The sequence below is a fragment of the Nelumbo lutea genome, chromosome 1 (assembly GCF_056320005.1).
Source record: "Nelumbo lutea isolate HS-2025 chromosome 1, American lotus-T2T, whole genome shotgun sequence".
NCBI classification, from domain to species: Eukaryota; Viridiplantae; Streptophyta; class Magnoliopsida; order Proteales; family Nelumbonaceae; genus Nelumbo; species Nelumbo lutea.
In genome coordinates this window covers 158,472,883-158,489,955 of record NC_142684.1, presented here as the reverse complement: position 1 = coordinate 158,489,955, position 17,073 = coordinate 158,472,883, and the positions used below count along the sequence as shown (strand labels likewise).

At 41.1% G+C, this 17,073-nt stretch overlaps 1 protein-coding gene across 13 annotated transcripts in view; it reads left to right on the top strand.

Annotated features, from left to right (window-relative positions):
* LOC148878656 (Thioredoxin family protein) overlaps positions 1 to 17,073 on the top strand; it is a 56,170-nt gene that overhangs the window by 6,454 nt on the left and 32,643 nt on the right. The gene's annotated exons all lie outside the window — the stretch shown is intronic.

The following is a 17,073-nucleotide window of genomic DNA, read 5'->3' as shown; positions in this document are numbered from 1 at the left end:
TCTAGTGAAACATTTATGAGTTATTTTGATGTATAAATAAATCATCAGAGATTGGAGGCATATTGAATCCCATATACTTGAGCCAGCCACTGCTTTGCCATTTCTGATTCATCATCCAGGATAAAGGTGGTACCTATTATTTCAAGGCAGTTTTATCACCTTGGAAACTTCAATATTGGCCTTTAGGTTTGATAGAATGTATATTTCATCTAAACCAGTGTTGCATGGAGACAGACATGGGTTGGAATGCAACATGTTTCCAAGAGTTTCATTGATGAGAAAACATGTACTTGTGGGCACCTATATGGAAAAGTATATACTATTAAAACTATTCATGTTTTTTTGTTGCTAAGTGACGTTTGATCAGTGATTTAAAAGGCACACCTACGCGTGCGCCTTTTGAAAAGTTGACGTTTTTTTTGCTTTTTTTGAACTTAGCGGTTGGGCACCGAAGCTCTGAGAACCCCCTATTTGGTAATGTTGTTCATTCATTCATCCTAATAAAATATCTTCTTCAAGAGCAATCAAAATTATAAAATCATTATTTTTTGTGTGAGAATTAAGAATTTAAGACCCTAACATGGACTTGTTTGGGCTTGCCTCTAGGGGTGTGGCATAAAGACAGCTTGTAGAATCAAGAATGTAATATGTTTTACATCACATTGGCTACTTGAAGTAATGCAATTGAAGAATGTTAGAATTCAGGTCTGCCTTAGAGTTCGGCCTGACTGAGTTCAGTTATGTAGAAGAAGAAAGAGTGATAGAGAAAGAGAGAAATAGAGAAAGAGAAAAGAGAGAATTCTGGTTCAAACCGAAAGAGTCAACATAACTTCTCCCAGTCGGCCAGTAAGTATTTATATTATTATTAAAGCATAACTGAAAAGACCTATGTGCCCTTACTTAAGTTAAGAGCACATGTTTCAACACAACATTACAGATCAATTACAATACATGTGAACACAAGGAGTCAATGGGATTATACTCACCAGCTTGAAGGGGAGTGTTGGAGTCAACAGTCTAGGGGTATTTGAGTCATTTCATAGTGCTTTACTTAAAGGTGTTTTGTCTTTTACGTTTTAAGTTAAGTAGAGTGCCCCCCACATAAAGAGGGGCACAAAGGTCATTGTACATAATGTTACAAACCTATATATTAGTTATTGTCAGCTAAGATGGTGATTTTTCTCTCTTAGAGACCATTCGAACCATCCCTTCCTCTTCTCTCTTCTTCCTTTTATTCTATGAAGGACATCGGATCTTATCGGTCTTCTATCACTTCTACCGACCTTTTACCCAAAGAATGAGTTCATCATAACACCAGGCTAAGGCTAAAAAATCATATACTTTTTGGGCCCAGCTTTTTCTTTTTCTTTTTTTTTTTGGGGGGGGGGGGAGGGAGGGGTATTTTACAACAGCTCAGCTTCATTGAATGCAAAGTTCTTAATGCCGTTTAGATGAGAATTCAAAACAGAGAATGGAATAGGGAGAGAGAGAAGAGAAAAGTCAAAGAGAAAACTTTCAGAGAAGAGAGTGAATAGGCTTGCCGCCCCACTCAGTTATATATATAATAACTTAAAAAATGTACACTTACAATATTGTCCCTACTAACATAACATGTCAGCAACTTAATAATAACAGAAATAACTAACTTAACTTACTCATTCCAATCCCACTAAAGTTGCAAAATTTACAATGGTGCCCAAAACAACCGTTGCCTATATACCCCTTGCTTTGCTAGAGTGTCAGCCATCCCATTTGTTGTCCTTCTAACCCATTTGAAAGTTATATTCAGCTCCTGTGTGATGCTCTCTATTTCCCTAAGCTCGTGCCTATAGATCCATGGCACAAGTTGCTTACTCCTGGCCCAAGAAATGATCAGCTTTGAATCTTCCTCTGCTTCTAAGTGCTGAAATCTTGATTGCTTAGCAATTCTTAACCCTTGTAGTAGTGCCGTTAGTTTAACCTTTAGCAAATCTCCCAACCCCAAATCTTTTCCTATGCAATCTCTAAATACTCCTAATACTTTTCATTCCCATGCTTCCCATGGAACTCCCATCAAAATTTAGCTTTATTTTATTAGCCATTGGGGGGTAACCACTCCATAAATACCTTTTCCTTTAGAAGAAGATGCCACATCAGTCCATGCCCTTAGGATATCCATTCACTGAGAATTTGTGAACATATCAAGTGTCTTTATCCAATGTGCAGTTCTGATTATTATGGCTTCAAACAATTCATCTTTCGATCTACTTTTCTCATTGAATATTCTCCCATTCCTTTCCTCCCAAACCATCCACACTACTACAGCCCAAATTGCTTTCCACATAATTTTTCCTCTCTTTCTTGGTTGCCTTAGGAAACTTGGGTTGAAAAGGCTTACTACATCCTGCGGAGAAGTCCACCTGCAACCAAAAAGAGAACAACAGAAGTCTCAAACACAAAGCACAGAGGGGCAAGAAAGCAATAAATGACATAGGATTCACCACTTGCAAGGCAAAGGAAGCACATGTTAGGCGATAAGCATTTGTTTGGTCTTCTTGAAGCATACCACTAGTGTTTACCTTTCCAAGAAAGACTTTACAACACAGAGCCTGAATTTTATGTGGGATAGGCTTGCTCCAAGTCTCTTTCATAGGGAAATTCTCACCCACATTGCTGGCCTACGAGAGAATATTAATGAAGGAAGCACACCCCATTAGGTATACCAGACCACACTCTAGTGTCCTTCACTAACTAATCTAGAAAGGTTAGTTGAAGTTTGTTCAACAGTAGAATAAGTGCCTTACCCTTGTTATCCCTTACGCCTCACACACGTTATCCCTTAGACCCCTTCTAAAACCAAAATCCTAATTTAGCCCTGAAGAAGAGAAGGTAACAAATCTTGATATAGGCTCTTGTTTGTAGCTAGACAATGAGAAAAGGCTTGGAAAAGAAAATTGAAGGGGGGTTTCAGCCAGCCAGAGGTCTTCCCAGAATAGTACTTGGGCCCCACACCCACATCATATCTAATGAAATTAATGAAAGTTGGGTATACCTTCTGTATTGATTTCTAGGGAGACAGTGTCGTTGAGGAAAAAGCTACTTTTGCATCCCATCCATTATTCAATGTCCCATGAATGCTTGCAATTACCTTATGCCAAAGCCTATCGCTATCCAAAGGAAACCTCCATAACCATTTCCCATAGAGTTTTGTATTACTACAATTTAGGTTCCCTATTCCCAGTCCTCCTTGCTCCTTAGGTTTCTACCAATCTAACCCCTGTTGCTACAAAACTCTTTCCCAAGTTCACCCTCAGATTGGATACAGACTCAACAGTAGCTATGAGTTCCTTTAAATTCATCAGGTCATTTTGATTAACTCCTTTGCATAGTAAGATTTTATCATTTGCAAACTGCAAGTAGGAGACTGTCACCTCATATCTGCATCTATCTTTGATCAGCCTTGACAATCATCTTTCTTAAGACATCTACTACGAAAGTGAAGAGGAAAGGGGATAAAGGATCTCCCTGTCTCAACCCTTGTTTAGCTAGAAAAAAAGGCCCCTAGACACTCCATTTATCAAAAGTGAATAGTGCACTAAATTTAAACACCCTTTAACCCACATCCTCCACTTGTCCCTTAACCCAATCCTTTCTAAGATTTTGTTAAGTCCTTAATTTTGCTGGACTGGGAGCAGGTTATTAAAGTATAGCTTTGAAAAAAAAAAAAAGAAAGAGACAAAGCAAAGGGCCTTTCTTTCCAGGTTGATCTTCAAAGCCCAGTCCTATGGGTGGGCTGAAATAATTTGTTTAGGGAAGAAAGGCTGAAAGGGGTCTGCGGTACATTTTAGTGAACAAACGCCCTAAGTTAATTGGACCTTATTTATAATGCAGTAAGCATTTAATGGGCTGCAGTAAAGCCCATTTAATGGGAATGCAGACCTAACAGAACTATATTTATATTAATTAATAATCTAGTGAGGTCAGGTGTCCCCAGTGTTTTAAAAGCGCAAGGCGCAAAAAAAGGTGCGTAAGGCGCAAGGCGAGGCATGCGCCTTTTTGAAGCAAGGTGCAAAGTTATTAAAAAAAAAAGCTAAAAAATAAATAAAATGTCAGAAAATTCAAAAAAAAAAAACGCTAAACATAATATTAATAAAAAATATAAACAAAAATAAAATCAAACATATAAAACATTTTCAAGCATTTAAAACTTCTAATCTCTTTTTTCACTCAATTGCATTACTTCACGTAGCTAATGTAATGTAAAACATATAATATTCCTGATTCTACTAGCCGCCTTTGTGCCGCGCCTAGGCGCACGCCTTTTAAAAGGACTGCGCCTAGGACCTAGGCAAGGTGCATACCCTGAAATGCGCCTTGCCTGTGTGCCTAGGCGCGCCTTTTAAATCACTGGGTGCCCCATTTATTTATAAAGGGGATGCCACTTGTCCTATCATAACAAGGGGGCTATTCTCCCTCCTCTAGCTACTTTAAGTGGGGTTACACATGTCACCCTAGGGAGAGAAGATTCTTTTTTTAAGATAAATAAAAAAGAATATTTTATTGCTAAAAGGAAAATAGTAACAAGATGTCACCCCCACCAGATTACAGTAATGAAATGCCACAACAAACAAAAAAGAACACCATTTCAGAAACAATACAAATCTCAGCATTCATCTTAAGAATTCAGAGAAATCCAAAAGTCAGCACCAAAGTCCTTTATTCACAATCCTTGAAACTCTGGAAGCAAGAGCACCCAGCCAATAACTGTCGAGCTAATCACAGCTACCAGCTCTTCCATACTTTTCTCTTTCTCCTCAAAGATCCTTCTATTTCTTTCCTTCCATATTTCCTAGCACACAGCAAAAGGAATACATGTCCAAAGGATCTTGACTTTAACTCCACCTTGAAGTTTTGGCCAGCAGCTAAAAATTTCAGCCAGATCAGCCAAAGGGCACCTGACCACCTTGAATAACCTGAAGAAATAGGACCAAACTGGGTATGTAAAGTTGCAGTGAAGCAAAATATGAGACACATCTTCCTCACCAGCACGACACAGCACGCATCTACTTGGAAACTGCAGACCTCTAAGTTTCAAGTTATCCTGTGTTAGAATGCAACCTCTCACAATCAACCAAGCAAATGCTTTTTTTCTCTCTTCTAACCACTTTAAGTGGAGTGACACATGTCAGCCTAGGGAGAGAAGATTTTTTCCCTCCTATAACCACTTTTAAGTGGGGTGGCACATGTCACCCTAGGAAGAGGGAGTTATTTTCCCTCTAGCCAGTAGCCACTTTAATTGGGGTGACACATGTCACTCTAAGAAGAGTAAGTTATTTATGCTCCTCTAACCAATTTAAGTGGGGTGCCACTTGGTACCCTAAGAAGAGAAGGATGGGAAGTTACCTAACCACCTCCCTTGTCTATATAAACCTATCTCCTTGTAGGAGAGGGGGTTAATGCCACTTTGCTGGCTAATACTAATTTATCTGAAGGATTTCTAGTACTAAGAAGTAAGTGATAAGAGAAAAGAGAAAAAGATTGTTGTGAAGAGCATAAAAAAAGGAATAGGAAGGTCGGGAATCTTGTTTTCTTCTTACACTTCTTCACTATGATATTCTTTGTGCCTCCCACATGAGATAGAGGACCATATTCTTTCTATTCTGCTCACTCCTTTCTTTCTTCCCTTATTTTTTCTTTCTTTTCTTCTTTGTTTCATATTGAAATACATGCAAGGAGATAACCATCTATACAGCCTTGTCTATGAAACTTGGCAAATTACGGTTCCTTACTCCATCTTAACCCATAAAATCACTATTTTACATGTAAGGAGACAAATATCTGCAGCCTTGTCCATGAAACTTGGCTGATTATGGTTTCTTACTTCATTTTAACTCCAAAAATCACTACTTTGTGTGAGGGAAGAAATCATCTACAGCCTATTCTAGAAAATTTGGCCGATTGTGGTTCATCACACCATGATAATACACATAATCATTATTTAAAGGCCATCTACAGCCTTATTCATCAAATATGATTATTTATGATCCCTGTTTGCTTGTTATGCATGGAAGAAAACATCGTTTATTTATATTTGCTGGTTTTCTCTCTAATAAAGAGGGAATATAAACCAGAAAATTTTGTAGGAAAATTCTACTTAGTTACTTGTTAGCCAGAACCAAGAGGTTTTCTCTCCCCCAAGCAGAGATTTAATTAAAGAACATCCATGTGGTTTCCTAAATGGGGCTTACTCAAATATCAAAAAGCCAAACTATTAGTTTAATTGGGTGAATTATGTTATATGAGAAGTTATACTAAAAATTTTTCCACTAGCATAACTTTTAGCACACTCGGTGGATGTGAATCCCCTTGCTGCTGCCACCATGTCTTCGGTTCCTAAGACTGAGTAGAAGATCAAGAAGGAAAAAAATATAAAGGTGGAAATTTCCATTCCAAGCCCCTTGATCAGTGCTTGGGAGGAGAGAAATGGAGTTCGTGCAGGCAGGTCAGTGGAGGAGATCCTTGAAGATAGAAGCAAAAAATTTCCTGTTCGAAGAGATGAGAATCAGGGGGAAGGTAAGCCTGAAAGTAAGGGAAGCGAAAAAGGGTACAATATTGCTGGAAGGATTAGAAGTGATCGAGTGGCTAAGAGAGTTCATAGCTGGAGCCTGTTCAAAAGATAAGCAGATAAACTGGCAGGATTTTAGTACATTAGAAGGGAGAAGATATGTTGTTGAATGTAAGAGGAATAGAAAAGGCTTCTTCATAGTTTTGGCTGAATTTTTTGGTAAGGAACGAAGGCAACTGGTGTGTCTACCAGCAGGAAAACAGAACCAAGGTTGGGGGGAAGTTGACTGGTTGTTCAAAGAGTTTTTAGCTCAAAGAGTAGCAAATGATAAAAAAGCCTCCATAAGGGAGGAGAAGGCATATCTCAGCAACAGCAGGGTAGAACAAGGGCCAGTGGTCATGGCAAAAACAAAAGACCATTGCAGAATGGTGGGAGGTCTAGAGAGAGAAGAGTGGGATAGTAAGTTTGTGATACAAGCCAAGAAAAAGGTTAATGATTGGAGGAGGGTAGCTGACTTATTGGCAACCAGGTTGAAGCTGAAGAGTGTCTTCATAGTAACCCCCTTTGATAACTGTAAAGCCCTCCTAGATCCAATAGAGAATGAATTGGAAATATCAGCTATCAATGTTCAGGCTGATTTCGGATCATTCACAGTCTTTAAATGGAATCCAACATCCAACACCAAGGATTTTTTGTCGAAGATGGTGTGGTAGTGCGTGTAATAGGCTTGCCATTTCATCTATGGAAACAAGAAATAGCAGTCTATGGCTGTATTGTGTGGAGGAATCATGAAAGGAACTTTCTGGGGCGATCTTTATTCAGTAGCAATCCTGCTAAGTGGTGTGAAGCCAGAAGACATTCCACGAAAGGTAGAGGTACGAACAGAGAGGAGTTTTGTCTCTGTGTGGCTAGCTTCCTCCATTGAAGCAAGGCTGTGGAAGGAGGCTCGTATGGTAGGAGGGGAGGAGGAAGAAGAAGAATTACGTGAACTTGTGAGATTGGTTAATTCAAATGGGAAGGAATGTTTCACTAAAAAGGGCCAACAAATTCTGGGAAGCCAAAAAGCTTTGGGGAAGATGGAAGGTCAAACCTGTAGAAAGCAAGAAAAGGATTTGACAAATGGCAGATCTTTTGCGCCGGTGGTGTCAGGGGAAACAGACAAAATTTTACTAGTATCGAAAGGGAGAGGGTTGAACCAGCAACCTCATACAGGCAGGGTTGCTGGCTCAACCATTAAAACAGGGGGGCGTGATTTTTTAAGAGGTCACGTGGGACGAAAAGACTTAGAAATTGGGCCCAGTCGAGTGGATCCCTTTTCTGGTGGGTCGGAGAAGGCAACTCAAGTAAAGACTTTAAAGCTGGGTTCTTATATTACAAGTCTTGAGCCCAAGGCCATTACAAGAGAGATGGGCCAAGGGACCCTTTAAGTAAGCACGTGACTGGGAGGAGGGATGAGCTGATAGACGAGATTAAGCGTCTATCTTCTTCTACCCGGAATCCTTCCTTTCGTTCGAATAGTTCAGGCGCAAAATCTCAAGACTCTTAGTCTCGAGACTCTCTACAGTGGGTCCCATCCAACTTGGCGAACCGTCTCTCACCAGATAGGCGCAACCCGAGATACCTGAAGCCTAGTGATTTGAACAAAATAGGGTTTGGTTGAGTGAACAAAACAGCAATGACGATTCTGATAGAGACGAAACGTTAAGTTTGGGAAGTCTGTCTCCGAAAAGCAACAATGATTTACTTGAAATAGAAAGTTTGCATACAGAGTTGTTTTTAGAGGAAGAGACTGAAGAGGCAGGTGGCGGGAAGACTAGAAATGGTGAAGAAAATGGTTCTAAAGCTGTGAAGACTCCTCTTCCCTTCGTCGAGGGAGCTGATTCCGAGTCTAATGAATTATAGGATGTTGGTGGAGAGGGACAAGAATCGGCCGTGAGGATGGATGTGGGTATTCCAGTGTCGAAAACAGAGAAAGGTTTTCCAAGTGGGTAGGTCGTCAGGAAGTGATTCTTTCACTATGTCTACTTCACAACCTTGTCCAAAAAGGGGAAAGGCCTTAAAACCATTTGTCGCCTGTCAGCAATTCAATTCCAGTGATTCTAGTCCTACCCCCGTCCTACTAGGTATGGGTGTCAATTCTTTTGTAGGTACTGACTTATTTGCTATGCCTGTAACAGATATTCCAGCTTCCCATCCAGGAGGTTCTGATGCAAGAGAGAGGGTGATAGTGGAAGGAGGAGAGAGGGTGTTGGAAGGAAGTAGTAAGGGGGAGGCGGACAGAATTTGGGAGTTGATATGTACAATGATGGAGGAACTAAAAAAAAATGAAGGATTCTTAGAAAGATGTTGTAGCCAAAATAAGCATGAGCAGGGTAAAATTCTTCCTCAAACATTGGTTGAAAATGATGGAGAAAAGAAAAAGGATGATTGTTGTATTAGGAAGGGGTGGGGGGGAAAGGAACAAAGAAGAAAAAAAAGATCTGAAGTGCAAAGGCTGACTTCAAACATTGAGGGGGATTTAGAATTCAGTGGTAGAGGGGATAAGAGGAAAGGCCTAAAATGAGGAGATTATGGCCTTTTCATGGGTTTTTTGCTATTTTGTCTCGATGAAAATTATTAGCTGGAATGTAAGAGGGTTAGGGAGTGCAAGAAAGAGAAGGGTGATCAAAGACCTACTCCGAAGGGAAAAACCCGATATTGTGGGTGAGGAGTTTTTGGAGGTCTAGAGGTTTAGGTTGGAGCTCGTCTCCTTCTTGCGGAGCCTCGAGGGGGATCGTAACACTGTGGAGGGAGGATGTGGTGGAAGTAGTGGAAGAATTGATAGGCAGATTCTCAATTTCCATTAAGTGTAAGAATGTAGAGAATGGGTGTGTATGGGTCTTAACCAATGTTTATGGCCCTAATTCCTATAGAGAGAGGAATGAGATGTGGGAGGAAATATATGCAATCAAGGAGCTATGGGATGGCCCTTTGTGCCTGGGCGGGGATTTTAATGTCATTAGATTCTCTGATGAAACCAGTAATCCCCAACAGGTAATTACAACAAGCATGAGGAAATTTAATGGTTTTATTGAAGAATGTGAACTGAAGGAAATACCTCCGATCACTGTGTTCGACCAGTAATCCAGTTACACTTGGTCCAACCTTCAGGAAATCCCTTTGTGTTCGAAGTTGGACATGTTCTTATTTAACCTTGCCTGGGAGAATAGTTTGGAAAACTTGGTTGCTAGAGCATTACCCAGGGTCACCTCCGATCACTGTCTTATCCAGATAGGTACTGAGGTTTTTCCTATAGGACCCAAACCTTTTAGATTCGAAAATATGTGGCTTACCCATCCAGATTTTGTGAAAAAAAGTGAATGAATGGTGGGGTGAGGAGGAGGGGGGTAAGATGGAAGGGGATCAAGTTTCATAAGAAATTAAAAAGGTTGAGAGCCAAAATAAAAGAGTGGAATAGAGATCATTTTGGTAGAATTTATGAGCAAAAATTGTGCCTAATCTCTCGAATAGAGAACTTGGATGTAAAGGAATCTCAAATGGGTTGACCGAGGAGGACAGAGTGTTAAGGAGACAATTGAAAAAGAATTTGGAAGAGGTGTTACTGAGGGAAGAAATCAATTGGAGACAAAAATCTAGACACAAGTGGATTATGGAAGGCGATGGGAACACTAGATTCTTCCATGATTTGGAAAATGGGAGACGAAGAAAGAATCTTGTGACCAAGCTAGAGATAGGAGAGGAGGTGATTACCAACCAGGATGACAGCCTGAAAATTTGTGGACCACTTCAAATCGATTTATAGAAGACTTTTGAGTGAGAGAACAGTCGTGGAAAGGGTGGATTGGCCAAGAATTGATGACGAGGTGGCAAGATGGTTGGAAAGGGATTTCGAGGAAGAAGAGATTAAGAAAGCTGTATTTCTAATGGATAGATCCAAAGCTCCAGGTCCAGATGGCTTTACAATGGGTTTTTATCAAGACTGTTGGGAGGTGTTGAAAGAGGATTTAGTTGAAGTCTTTAAGGAATTTGTAGACAATCACACTATAAGCCCTGGAATTAATGCCACCTTTTTGGCCTTGATACCTAAGAAGAATGATGCCAACCACCCAAAAGATTATAGGCCTATTAGTCTGGTGACAAGCATCTATAAAATTCTGGTTGAAGTGCTCTCATTGAGGATCAAAACAATCCTCCCTTCTATCATTAGTGAAACCCATGGGGCTTTCATTCAAGAGCGACAAATAACAGATCAAATATTAATTGCGAATGAGTGTGTGGAGGAAATGAAAAGGTCTAGTAAGAGAGGTTTCATTTTTAAATTGGATCTTGAAAAGGCCTATGATTTGGTGGACTGGAAGTTTCTATTAGAGGTTATGCAAAACTGTGGATTTGGGGACACGTGGTGTAATTGGATTTTTGGGTGTATCAGTAATTTGTAAATTAGATCTTGAAAAGGCCTATGATTTGGTGGGCTGGGAGTTTCTATTAGAGGTTATGCAAAACTATGGATTTGGGGACAAGTGGTGTAGTTGGATTTTTGGGTGTATCAGTACTTGTCACTACTCTATTCTGGTAAATGGTATGGTGAGGGACTTTTTTCCAGCTTGCAGGGGTGTCAGGCAAGGGGATCCATTCTCACCCTTCCTTTTTACCTTAGTAGCTGATGTGATTAGTAGGATCATTACTAAGGCTGACAGTGAAGATGCCATTAGGGGTTGGAGAATAGGGAGACACCAAGTCCCCATCACCCACCTTCAGTTTGCAGATGACCTAATGATTTTTTGTGAAGGAGGTTTTAGCGAAAAGGTAGCAAACCTAAAGGAGCTAATCAAAGGATTTGAAAGTATTTCTAATTTGAGTATAAATTTGGAAAAGAGCTGCATAGCGGGTATAAATTTGGAGGTAGGGGAGGTCGAGGCTATTGCGGAGTGTCTTGAGTGTTCCACCTCTGCTTGGCCTATGTCATATTTAGGGCTTCCTTTAGGGGCAAATCCTAGGGAAAGTAGATTTTGGACCCCAGTGATAGAAAAGTTTGAGAAGAGATTCGCCTCATGGAAGGGGAATTATATCTCTTTAGGAGGGAGAATTACCCTAATAAGAGCTACCTTGGCTAACTTACCTACCTATTTTTTGTTTGTTTTTAGGATACCAGTTAGGGAAGCTAGGAAACTGGAGAAGTTGATGAGAGATTTCTTATGGGAGCCGGGACAAGAAAAAAATGATCACTTGGTTAATTGGGAAATTGTGTGCAGAAGTAAAGAAGAGGGGGGTTTGGGACTTGGGAGGGTAACTAGAAAAAATCAAGCTCTGTTAGGGAAATGGTTGTGGTGATGGCCATTGGAAAGAGAGAGATTGTGGCATGAGGTGGTGGGAAGCATTCATGGGAGGTCAGAGAATGGATGGGATGCTAGTGTATCAAGGCAAGCTAACCTAGCAACACCTTGGAAGGCTATTCACAACACCCTTCCTCAATTCCTCAATTTTATCAGGTATGAAGTTTGTTCTGGCAACTCTGTCCTTTTTTGGGAGGATATTTGGGTAGGAGACACCTTTAAAGGATTTGTTCCCTTTGCTATTTTCTGTTTCTTTGTACAAAAAAGAGGTGGTCTCAAAATTTGTCTCACCTTTTGGAACACCCTTAAATCCTACTTGGGATTTTGGGTTTCGCAGAGGACTTAGGGATGATGAAATTGATTCTCTTTCTGTTTTGCTTGGTTGTCTTAATCAGGTTTGTTTGGATCCCTCCAAGCCCGATAAGAGGGTTTGGACTCCTAGACCCAATGGAACATTCACTTGTGCTTCTTTCTTCAAGTCCATCTCTCAACCTTCTACTCACCAACCCTTTCCGTCAAAAGAAATTTGGTGTAGGCCAGTTCCCCCAAAAATTATGGCGTTTTGTTGGGAAGTATTCCATGGGAAAGTAAACACTCTAGATAACCTACAAAAGAGAAGACCTTTCCTTTGTATTTCTCCTAATTGGTGTATCCTCTGTAGAGCTCACAGTGAGGATTGTTACCACCTATTAATATCTTGTCCCTTTTCTACAGACCTTTGGATATAATATCCTCTGTATTTCTCCTAATTGTTACCACAGTGAGAATTATGTGGAGATGTGCACGTGCTGCCTTGATTGGACTCTTTGGGAAGAAAGGAATATCAGAATTTTTCAAGAAAAGGAAAGGAGCAGTTAGGATTTGGAAGACTGTGTGTTAAATAGGGCAATACCTTGGCTGAAGACCTTGGAAATCTTTCATCAATTCTCCTTTAATGACCTTTGGAAAAATTGGTCAGCAGTAGCGAGGTGTTCATCTCTAAAGGACAAATCAATTACAAGCTGGTCTCCTCCATCCGAAGGCTCACAAAAGTTGAACTTTGATGGAAGTAGCATGGGTACTCCAGGATTATCCGGAATGGAGGGTGCTTTGAGAAATGGGAAGGGAGAGATTTTGTTGCTCTACTCAGGTCCCTTGGGAATTGGGGACTCCATCAGGGCAGAACATTTAGCTGCTATACAAGGGGTGCAATTTGCAAACCAGTTGGGGGTACAACACCTAATAATCGAGGGGGATTCCAAAGTGGTGGTGGATTGGTTGAAAATTCCTGAAGAGGCTATGTGGCATTACAAGAATGAAATGAAGAAATTTAGTTGGTCATTGTACAGTGGGTGGGGAGATCAGCAAATACTTTGTCAGATGTGTTAGCTAAGCAAGGGGTAAATAGGGAATAATTATTTTGCGCTCAGTTGTGATTCTTGCTTTTCTTTCCTAGTTTACTTGTAAGGTTCAAGGAGGGGCTGCAGCTCACGCCTCTCGCTGGGATGTTGTATGAACTCGCTCTAAATTTGCTTATGAATTAATAAATTTATTATCATTCATCAAAAAAAATATAAAGGTCACTAAGACTTATCCTGTGAGAAGGAGGCTTCGTGTACAAGCTATGCTTAACTCTACCAAAAGAGGCGGGTTTTAAGCCTCCAAAGGCAAAGACAACCAAGAAGGTTGCCTCATCAACCTTGAATATTACAAAATCAAAGGTGGTTTCCCCAGTAAAGGCTTCCAAACCAAGGGCTAAGGTCATTGCCCCAACTCACATTATGATAGGAACCATTCTTATGAATTTGCCAGCTCCTCCTGCAACACCAATCATGATGGTGACTATTTTTTAGGAAGAATCTCTCCCCAAGCCTCTACCAAAGGCTACAGAAGAGAAGGCAATAGATGCTCCATCTACATAATTGAAGCCCAGGTAATTGAACTCGGAAGTTCAAGTGGAAAAGGTCCTTCCTCTTAGAGGAAGAAAGTTATTTTTAATCAGAAACCTCCTACTACAATTAGAGGATCTTCAAAACAATCAACATCAATCAAGGTATAAAGACAAAAATACCCCTACGCTAACACTCCCCCTCAAGCTGGTGAGTATATATCATATACTCCCAACTTGTTATATATGTAGTCCACTCTTCCCCGACTCAAGCCTTTTGTAAATAAGTCAGCCCATTGATTTCCTGTATTAACATGTGTAGTGTCTAGCTCTCCATTCAGCACCTTCTCCCTCACAAAGTGATAGTCAACCTCAATGTGCTTGGTTCTTTCATGAAACACTGGATTAGAGGAGATATGAACTGCAGCCTGATTATCACAATAGAGCTTCATTGGAGTGTTAATGTTGTACCCAACTTCTTGTAGAAGGTTCCTTAGCCACACTAATTCACAAGCGGTATGCGCCATAGCCCTATATTTTGCCTCTGCACTGCTTCTTGCCACAACCGTCTGCTTCTTACTTTTCCATGTTACCAGGTTACCTCCCAGAAACGTGCAATAGCCTGTAGTAGACCGCCTATCAGACATAGAACCGGCCCAATCAGCATCAGAATACCCTTCTATTTCAAGTTTTCCCCCACTCTTGTATATCAGACTGCGACCCGGGGCCCCTTTTAGATACTTCACAATTCTCAGAACCGTATTCCAATGAGGAGTTAGAGGTTTTTGCATGAATTGGCTTACCACACTAACTGCAAATGAGATGTCTGGTCTGATAATGGTTAGATAGTTCAGTTTGCCCACAAGTCATCGGTATCTGCCAGGGTCTTCAAACACTTCACCCATATCACTGCTTAGCTTGGTATTTGTGTCCATGGGTGTTTCAGCTGGCTTGGCACCCAACAAGCTTGTTTCTTCCAGCAAATCAAGCACATACTTCCTCTGGTACAGGTTAATCCCATGCTTGGATCTCGCTACCTCTATCCCCAAGAAGTATTTCAGTTTACCCAGATCCTTTGTCTAGAAGTGATCCTGCAGATAAGTCTTCAGCCTATAAATACCAATGTTATCATTCCCAGTAATAACAATATCATCTACATACACCACCAACAGTATTTTTCCTCCCGGAGAGTCATGACTAAATACAGAATGGTCAACCTTGCACTGTTTCATGCCAAACTTCTTTACCACCTCATTGAACCTACCAAACCATGCTTGAGGAGACTGTTTAAGCCCATATATAGCCTTCCTTAGTCTGTACACCTTACCATCCTCCCCCTGAGCAACAAACCCTGGAGGTTGGTTCATGTAGACCTCCTCGAGTAAGTCACCATGCAAAAAGGCATTCTTGATATCAAGCTGATATAGTGGCCACTCATACATGGCTGCAAGAGAGATCACAACACGAAATGACCCTATCTTAACAACCGGTGAGAAGGTCTCTGTGTAGTCAATGCCATAGGTTTGGGAGTACCCTTTTGCAACTAATCGCGCTTTCAGGCGTTCAACACTACCATCGGGCAGATACTTAACCGTATAAACCCACTTACAACCAACAGCTTGTTTCCCAGGAGGAAGAGCAGCGAGGTCCCAAGTATGATTATGATGAAAAGGCTGAGAGTTCTTCTTCCATGGCACGGCACCACCCTGGAGAGGCAAGGGTAAGAGAAACATAATTGACGATAACAAGGTAACAAACTGGCGATGGGAAGTGGAAAGGTGAGTAAGAGAAACATAATTAGAAATGGGATGAAGGGTGCAAGTACGTTTACCTTTCCGCAAAGCAATGGGTAGACCAATCTCAGATGCTAAGTGGGGTTCTGGTGCCGGATCCGTCGACGGAGATGTAGCCGGAGGAGTAGTAGCCGGTGCACGTGGGCGATGTGTATACACATGACGAATAGGTGGGCGTTCAATAGGTGGTGGCACCGGAGGCAAGGATTTGGTCACAACTGGAACAAAGGGAGGAGGATCGACAATGGGAAGTGGAAGGGGAGGAGGTGATGAGGAGGAAGAAGCATCACTAGACCCCAAAAAGAACCGAGTAGACTCAAAGAAACTGACATCAGCACACAAGAAGGACCGTCGAGAACCAGGATGGTAACACCTATACCCTTTCTGGGTCCGAGAATAGCCAAGGAAGATACACTTGAGAGAACGGGCATCAAACTTGTCGTTCCCAGGACCCAGATTATGGACAAAACAGACACACCCAAAGAGGGAAACAAGACCTGAAACGGAGACTGACCATCAAGGATGAACGTGGGCATCCGATTAATCAGAAAACAAGAGGTAAGCACTGCATCACTCCAAAAAGGTTTGGGAACATGCATGTGATGCATTAGGGATCTTGCTGTTTCAAGGAGATGGCGATTCTTTCTCTCAGCCACCCCGTTTTGTTGTGGAGTGTAGGTACACGAGGTCTGATGTATAATGCTGTGTTGGTCCAAGTATTCCTGAAATGATGAGGATAAATATTCGCGACCATTATCAGAACGAAAAACTTTGATGTGGGTACCAAATTGGTTACGAATTTTAGCATAAAATTTTTGGAAAATGGTAAACAATTCACTTCTTTCATTAAATAGAGCCACGTCATCCTTGAAAAATCATCCACAAAAATGACAAAATATCTGTATCCATTATATGACATTACTTTATAAGGACCCCAAACATTTGAATGAACTAAAGAAAAATGACTCGACACACGGTTATCAACCCTAGAACTAAAGGGAACACGATGGTGTTTCCCAAACTGACACGATTCACAATCCAAAACAGAAAGCTGAATCAAGGACAGAACCAAGGACTTCAAGACTTTGAGTGACAGATGACCAAATCGGCAGTGCCACTGGAGAGGAGAAAGAGATGACTGGAGTGCCGTTGAAGCTCTACCACCACCACCGTCAAGATAATACAGTCCACCTGCTTCATGCCCTCCACCAATCTTCATCCCCGTCTTGAGATCCTGAAAGAAACACATAGAAGGATAAAAGGTAATGGAGCAGTTAAGTGTTTTGGTTAGCTTACTAACAGACATAAGGTTAAAAGGCAATTTAGAAACATACAAAACTAATGAGAGGGATACAGGATCTAGGTCAACATTACCAACACCACAAATTGAGGATGTGGAACCATTAGCAAGGGTGACAGATTGTGATGTTGAGCAATGAGATAAGGAGGAAAACACACCTGGAGTTCCAGTCATGTGATCGGAGGCTCCAAAGTCAATGATCCAGGGATTGGGTGTAGATGCCAGACAAGCCATAC